Source organism: Neltuma alba, unplaced genomic scaffold, assembly GCF_004799145.2.
Source record: "Neltuma alba isolate B1F8T4 unplaced genomic scaffold, ASM479914v2 tig00006893_pilon, whole genome shotgun sequence".
Lineage (NCBI taxonomy): Eukaryota > Viridiplantae > Streptophyta > Magnoliopsida > Fabales > Fabaceae > Neltuma > Neltuma alba.
In genome coordinates, this window is record NW_021634611.1 from 83,859 (window position 1) to 93,036 (window position 9,178).

General features: G+C 34.9%; 1 pseudogene; it reads right to left on the reverse strand.

Annotated features, from left to right (window-relative positions):
• Positions 1–634: 634 nt before the first annotated feature.
• On the reverse strand, positions 635–9,101 carry LOC114751388 (pleiotropic drug resistance protein 1-like; annotated as a pseudogene).
• Between the last annotated feature and the right edge of the window lie 77 nt (positions 9,102–9,178).

Genomic DNA, 9,178 nt, shown 5'->3' on the forward strand with positions numbered 1-9,178 from the left:
CGTTTGTGGGGAAGGCGTATCCATAGCCGACCACGTGGTTAGATAGTCTCATAGTCATGATACTAACTTTCGCATCCTTGGCAATTCTCCATCACTTTTAGGTGTGTTCTCTCATTGTTAAGTTCTATTAATTTTTTTTTAGGATATTCTTACAAATATTAAATTATTGGTTAGAGTAGACTTATGAGATTGTGAGTTTAAATCTTACTGTCAATGTAAAAACCTTGTTGGTAAGTCTTTGAAACCCACCTCACTTAAATTTTTTTTTAATTAAAAAAGATCCAAATTAAATGCCTGAAGAAACGGAGTGACAAAGTAGCGTTTGGTTTGGGGAAGGTTCTTTCCTTCCTTTTATCTCTTACTTCATTTCCTTTATTTTATTTTTCACAACCAATTTTTTTCATTTTTTTGAAGTTCTTCCTTTTCCGCAAATGATTTTTTTTTTTTTTTTGGATGTTGTGTTTCCTCTCTTGTTTGTCATGATGAACAACTCAATCTATTTTTCTTTTAAAGTTCAGTAAGTATTTACCGTATTTCTGATCATTAAAAATTGAACATTATGCTATAAATATCTGTAACAAATAAAATATAAGTTTATATTTTACGTAATATCTAAAATGAGTTTCAATATTCATATCAATAATGGATCTTCACTTTGATATTGACAATTAATTTTTGTGTGGTGTAAGAATTCACCTAACTTTAGAACGATGTTAATTGACTACAAGTTGGCCAAAAGAACTAAACAAAATGTAATTATATGACACTATATAAATAATATTGACTAAGATCACATAAACTATCGCCTTTGGAAGTTGAAGACTTTTATGGAGAAGGCAAAGATGAATGCAAATAACACAGTGAAGGCAACAACGACAACGGCAACAACTCCAACAAAATCATCTCTAAACCCAAAATAACTACGCAGAAATTCTTTCACCGTTTGGCCTGTCTCAATCTTGGTTGTCACGTCTCCATATTGTGAAGCCAACAATCCATATAAAGTCCATGCCACTGGACATGCCCAGTAGTACCATCTCCACCACACCGGAATCCCCTGTTCCATTTTACAGTCATTAATATCTAAGAAAATCCCAAATAACTTGGTACTTTGTAAAACTCAATCAATGCATAGTTCCATGTTTTCCATAGGATCTAAGAAATGGAGACATGGTAGTATAGGATACTAAGTCTAACATACAAGATGCTCAATGAGGGATTTAAGTGGGTTTGTTCTCTCACCTTAACAGTTAGCTTTTGAGATAAATTTCCTTATCCCACTTAGGTACCCATCAGAGCCACTTGATTTATAATTGATAACATAGTTTGTTAAAGGTTTTGTATTATATATAGATATAGAGATTGTACTTACGGGTCTTGGGATGAGGAATCCTGAAAAGAGATTCCAAACTGCATAAAATGCAGCAGCAACAATTGCAGCAACGTGATGATTTGGAGTGACAGCCACAGTCATCATGCCATAAAAGGTGAAGTATAGGAATGTGAAGTACATAAAGAACAAATACCAAAAGAATTTTGCTACAGTCCAATCAAATCCCATCATCGCATATACTATCACACCATATGTCACCGCTTGTGCCAGAATATAAGGCAGCTCTATGGCAACCTGACAAGACAAAAACACAAGTTTTTTAAACCTTAATCAATATACAGCCCCATCAAAACATACTATATAAAAATTGCATCTTTAAGGTTGTTGTGTAATCAATTGATCAATTACTTGTGCAAATGCATAGGGGAGTGCTGAATACATTCCAGCAGCTTTTTCTCTGTAAAATACAGTTCGTTCAACGGCCACCACTGGCTGCACAGAAGATGCATTTTGAACCCCAAGAAAGAGTACAGCATTGTACATTGAACCCATGGCATTAAATAGGTCTTGTTTCTTGTCTCTGCAAGATTTAAAGAAGGTTCAAAGTGAACATGGGGTATGAAGAAAGAAGAATGTAATGGAGTTCAAATAGGTTTGTAAAATGGAGCTTACATTTTGGATCCAAGATCCCAGAACATTGTTCCAAAGATCAATGCTATGAAGGTGGTGAACAAGTATCTTACTGCAGTATATGGAGGGTTTCGCCAGTAGGACCAATGTTGTTTCCACAAGCAAGCTATGCATTGCACCATAAATGGTTGTGCATATTGAGTAGCAAAATAGAGCTCTCTTGAGCCAGGAATAGGCTTGCTCAATTCTGCTATAAGTTCTTTGTTCCTCCTAATATAAGTCACATATATGATGCTTTAAGAATAGTCTCACTAATTGAATAGTTAGTCAATTTATATTACGATAGGAATGTGCTTTACCTGTATAGTTCAGATTTTTTGTATAGATCTGCAAAATCAACACCCAAAACCATTTCTTGTGCTTGAGTTGTAACTTCTAACATCCAAGTTGCTGGGTTGTACCCATCTTTGATTTTGTTAACCCCTTCAATCCCCTGGATATAAAACCAAAGGTATAAAGATTGCTGTATTAGTAAAAACTATGAAGAACCATAATTTTAATTGAAAGATCGAACTAGAAAGATTAGTGTACTTTAGCAAGTTTTGATGTCTAATGATGGGCTTTAGCTATAATAAGTGAACACTTTTTTGAAGTCAAATTTTACAGTGGACTTATATTTAAGCCTAACCTTAACATCTCATCTAGAATTTAATCTGCATGACTTCAATCCAAGTTTAATTTGTCTTAACCCAAGAACAAGTACAAAGACATTTTACCTCAAAATACTTGATGAGGTGGCAAGAATGACGACCCAATGGCCCAACATAAATTTCTTGTCCTCCTCTCTTCAATAATAAAAGCTGAAACCACATTGTTTAACATGGACCAAACATTGTCAGTGTAATTAATGGTAAAGCAAATTAATTATTCATAGTCCATAATCTTTTTCAACCTTGGTCATTTCTCACCTCATCAAAAGCTTCAAATATGTCAATACTTGGTTGGTGGATTGTGCAGACAACTGTTCTTCCTGTATCTACTGTATTTCTAACTGTCCTCATAACAATTGCAGCAGCCCTTGCATCCAATCCTGAAGTAGGCTCATCCATAAAGATTATTGATGGATTAGCCACTAGTTCAACAGCTATGGTTAGTCTTTTGCGTTGTTCAGTGGAGAGACCGCTCACACCGGGCAAACCAACCAAGGATTGCCTTAATGGATTCAATTCTACAAGCTCCATCACTTCCTCAATAAACATCTGTGACCATTTATAAGAACCAAGACAAAAGATATCAATTTTGGGATCAAAATCAGACACAGTGACATGTTAAACTTCAGGGGGTCATGTGCAAACCTTTCGAGCTTTGGAATCAACTTCAGGAGATAAACGAAGCCATGCTGAGTAAAGTAAGGATTCATAGACTGTGACATGAGGAGAATGGATATCATTCTGTTCACAGTAACCAGAGATTCTGGCAAAAGTCTCTTGCTTTTTCGGATATCCTGAAATAGTCATGTTTCCTTCAATATATCCACCAGTTTTTCTACCTGCCAACACATCCATCAATGTAGTTTTTCCTGCTCCACTCACACCCATCAAAGCTGTGAGAACACCTGGCCTGAATGCTCCACTAACACCTCTTAGAAGAACTAATTTGTCCTCAGTTACACCTTGGTTCTTCATCTCCTGCAAGCTCAGATAAATAGATTGAGAGTCTTTTCAATCAATCTAGTTCTCATTTAATACAATTTTAACAAAGTCAAAGTTACCGGAGGCATGTCAACGGAGTATATAATTTCATCAAAGGTGATTGAATGTGGTTCAAATGGAAGAACCATTCCTCTTTTCCTATTTTGACTTGAATTAACTATACCCTCTGACCTCTCTGATTCAGACTTTGAAGTCACTCTTTTTCTCCCATGACTATCTTCCATGTTCCCTGAAAGCAGAGCACTAGCACTGCTTGGCGCACCTCCTCTAATTGTTAACTCAATGCTTTCTTGAGCCTTGTCAGGAGATTCTTCAGATATTACAGCTTGTGGCTTCTCGAATGCTGCCCATCACATGTTCACATATCAGTACTGTAATGTAAAGTATCATCACAAGAACATCTACAAAGAAATACAGGAAAAAAAATAGATAAATACTCACGACTAAGATATGTGAGGGCAAGAGTGTAAGTAATGTTGAGTAGAAGTACAAATCCAATCAACGCTCCAGCACCTATCCAGTACCAATATGCATGTACGAAGAACCCACGAGACTTGAGAACCAAAACTCCTAGTGGCTCAGATGTACCTGAGAGGACCTTTCATTGCAGACACAAGAAATTTATCTGTCAAGGACCTAAGTAAGGTTTTCTTTCAAAAGAAAAGAAAATTTTTTGGTTGATGGGTGATTGAAGAAATTACATGTTTCCAACTTTTGCCAAGGAACTCATTAACCATTATCGCATTCTGGCCATACATCATAGGTGAAATCCAGTAGCCCCATATCCACCATTTCTTGATATCGTCTGTTTTAATAGGAAACCAAAGAAAGAAGCATTGTGCAATGTTCAAATTGAATAACTTGAAGTTTCAAGATCGTGCAATGTATATTATATATTAATCTATGAATTATTCATATTCTACCTCTTGACAAGATGAAGCCTCCCAGTGTTAGAAGAGTCACTATTGCAAATGCTCCTAATGTGTTTGCAATTATCATGTTCCTAGATGTTGCTGCAATTGTTCTGAACATTGCAGAAGCCATTTGTCCCATAACAAATAGCAAAAGTAATTGCTTGAAAAACCTACATGAACACCAAGTTTCCAAATCTTAATTGTTAAATGAAATTCTCCGAACACACTCATTTGAGTGCACAAGTTATTTGAGTGAAGAATTTGTTTTATACCTGCCAACATATGAGTCAAATCCAATAACATAATAGGTTAGGCAAACCCAAACAGCAGCTTCAGCAATAGTAACTGGGATCTTCAGGATCCAACTAGGAATGGCATACGCCCAAGCGGGATAGAACAAGAGATCTCGTTGCTTGAAGAAAACGGGAAGCTTCCCAATAGTCATAGACATCTCAGACATCCCATTGAACAGTAACATAATAATAGCAAAAAACAATGCTCCTACATAAAATCCTCCATGGTCCACTGAGTCCTTGTGCATCTCAGTTCGCAGGAATACTGTCATTACTATTATTGCCATTACTGCAAGCTAAAAGCAAAAAAAGGCAATTCACATGATTGTGCCTGTATCTGTATATCTTTTTTGGAGAAACTGAAAGAGTTGTACATAGCAGCGTACCTGGCATAGCTTGAATATGTAAACAAATGAGTTCCTTTTCATTAGCAAGAACTCTCTTGAGAAATTAGCTTTTAGCAATTCCATCTTGCTAATACCATATTTCTTGGTTGTTAAAGCAGCTGGATGGTTCTTACTCTTATCAAATGGAACAGCAAGCTCATCTCCAACTGTTCTACCCACATGAAATGATTGAAATGCCTCAGAAAATTCAGTCACTGTTATAAACCTGTATGGCTCATCTCTACGCATCCAATACTGCTCTTGATCCTTTTTCGAAGTAACCTGCAAAAACAGGTAAATATGATTTGAAAATCTGAGTTTTATCTACACACACACATATAGGTTCTTGGATAAAAGGTAAAGAGTGGCTTACTTCTTGAAGGAAGTCAGCAACACCTTTTCTCTCAGGACATTTAAAACCCATGTACTCAAAAAACTCGAGGACGTGGTCGCGTGGTCCTTGGTACACAATTTGGCCCTCAGAGAGCAAAATAATGTCATCAAAAAGCCCATAAGTCTCAGGGGCAGGTTGTAGCAAAGAGATAAGTGCAGTTCCATTCATAATGTGAACAATTTGTCTTAGACATTTCACAATTTGAAAGGTTGTGGAACTATCTAAGCCTGTGGATATTTCATCCATGAACATTGCATTTGCTGGTCCAACCATCATCTCTCCTGTATCCATAGCAACATTACAATTTACAAATTTCAGGTTTTGATGAAGAAAATCGTAACATAAGCATAATATAATGGTGGTTTAGATTAACTTAAAATTAAGTACTTTTACATTTATTTCTCACATATTTATCTCATACAGCTTAAAATCACTTCTCTACAGCTAATCCAAACAGTAACATGGATATGTTATTTCAAAGGTTAAACTCCTCTTTAAGATTTTGAGTTTTTCACTTATCTAAATGCACATAAAATAGGCCTATTTTACGCGCAGTACTTTGTATGCACATGAACATGTGAGGACTGTTTCACCTAAAGAGATCAATCCAACAGTAGGTCAAAACACTTAATTATGGTGTACTTGACAATCTTTTTTATCTCCATAATCAAACATACTAATATCATGATATTTATATTTAATGCTTTTAATGTAATCAAAGATTAAAGATTAACTTGAAGATGGGGTTTAACAGGGGAAAAAACAGACCCAAAAAAAATGTCTGGGCAAGGAAATTGAATCATTTTACCTGTAGTAACACGTTTCCTTTGTCCACCAGATATGCCACGTAGCATTTCATCCCCTACCATAGTATCAGCACATATTTCCAGCCCCAAAATCTACAAATTATTGTAACCTTATCGCTAATTACTCTTAATTTAATTTACTAAACTTTGAATAAAACAATAACACCTCGTTGATATTATATTTATACCTTAAGCACATACTCAGTCATCATCTGGTTTGCCTCCTGGCCTTTAGATGCGGTTGCCTGGTTATTAGAACTATATTAGTGATTATAAACTGAAAGGGACAATGTATTATAAAATATTAAAAGTTTTAAGCCAAATTAAGTCTACACGTGAGATCAATTAGCAACGTATATCAGTGGGTCCCACCCAATTAATGTTTATATTTTGCTGGTATAGATATATTAGGGGTAGGTACCACGTACCTTTATTGAGTTTGAAAAGCAAGAGAAAATTGTATCTAGAATCTTAAAGATTTTTTTTTGACCAAATTAGAATCCTAAAGATTACACTTTATTTGCAAAAACTGGTTGTGAAAAATTTAAGAAAGACAATACTAAATTTTAGAAAATTTACAGCAGATTACTTAAAACACTAAAACTTAATCATAACTTGTTTGAATGTTAGGAGCAAGTTTCATAAAAATCTAGGGGCAACTTTAATATTTTAAAAGATTAAAAATTTAAAATCCTTTTAATTTGAATTAAGTGGGGCCTGCTATATAGATAATGATGAAACTTATGTATAGGGGGAAAAAAATCTCAACCAATAAGTCTGACCAGAGCTTGTAAATGAGTTGATCAAACGAAATGAACAGATACAAGACGATGATGATCCATATATTTAATATATTATTAATTATAGATATTGATATAAATAAATCTAGTATGAGAAAAATACTATGTAGAAAGTAGAAAGGCAGGAGGCTTATGATTTGACCTTCATGTAGATATCAATATCTGGATCAGGCTTGATATTTGCTGCTATCTCTCTTCTTGATAATTCAGAAAGCAAGTCTGTAAAGTACCAATTGATAAAGGATCAATGAGCCAAATTAAATTAGATTAAGAATAAGAAATTAAAAGAGAAAGCGATATGAATAACCCAGAAAGAGATAAGACAGAAAAAGAGACAAAAGGCCATTAATTGACTAACCATAACGTGATCCTACCCCTTGGCACCGTGCAGAAAAAGCCAAGGTTTCTCTTACTGTCATTTCTCCAATGTGACAATCGTTTTGACTTATATAAGCCGCTGTTCTTTGAGGTACAAACTCATTCATTTCATATCCATTATAACTCACTTTCCCTGAAACCTGGAGGATTATTATTATATATATATACTTATTAATCAAAACACTTGATTAAAATAAATTAAGAGGAGTAATTATATTAACTGATGATCGATTGGATTCATTTTTTATTTACCTGAAGGTCTGGATCAAGTTTTCCTGCTAGAGCTAAAAGGAGTGTGGTTTTCCAGAACTTGGAGGACCCAAAAGTAGTGCCATCCTTAAAAAGAATGGAAAATGCAATTTTAATGAATTATCACGAGACACAGATAAAGTAACACATGAAATAGCAACATTGGAGCTCACCTACGAGGTCTCACAATTCCACTCACTTTTCTAAGGATATTCACATGCCTCTTTTTGCTTGGAAGAATACAATTCAAGCAACTCTGGATGATCAAGAGATACAAAATTTTCAGAATATAATTATTAAGTCTCATTGTTATTAGGGTTAATACAAACTTTGGTCCTTCAAATTTGTCCTCAATCGTTTTGGTCTTTCAAATTTCAAATTTTAAGTTTTGCTCCCTCAAATTTTTTTATTTAAAATATTAGTCCTTATTATTTAATAATAAAAACTTAACCATTTTATCCCATAAATGACAAAAACCTATAGTTTAAAATTTGAGGACCAAAATCAAAATTGGGACAAACTTAACGGTCGAAAATTATATTAACCCTTGTAATTATAGATGAAAACACCTCCATTAACCCCAAAAGTACGTAAAACATAATTATATCAAACATGCTTACCTCGAATATATTGCTTACCTCGAATATATTGACCACGAAGTTTAAGAATGTCGGCATCGCTCTATTCCCACATAACCTTCTGCCTCAACATTCAAATGCTCAAACCTAAACTTCGATCGTCGGAATCTCAATCCCAACTCTTCAGAAAATCCAAAGAAAAAAGGGTTTAATATAATTTTTTTTTCCTCTAGAGATATTCTGAGATTAAAATCAACAAAAAACAAAAGAAAACACAGAATTATTGAAGATTAATTATACCGACGATTCGTTCCCTGAGTTTTAACAAAAACTTCTCATTGTCTTCTTCAGCGACTCGGACCAATCTCTCAAGAGTTTCCTTCTTTTCTTGTAAACCGATGTCGGAGACATCGATTTCATTAATCTCTCCATGTGAAGATGTAAACAAACTTTCCTTAACCGATTGTAAGTAGGAAGCCTCTCAAGCGCAGCCCATCTGAGAGCTTCTTCGTCGTCGTCTTCCTCGCGAGAAGACCTCGAAAAAGCATCCATGGACGTATTCCTCCATACTGAAGAACCGCTTGCACGAAAACTGCTACTAGCTTTGTGGCATATCACCACCCTCCATATTGTTGTAGCCAAACACGTCTTAACTATTCTAATGAAACCAAATTAAATGATTCATATGTGTGTGTGTGTGTGTAA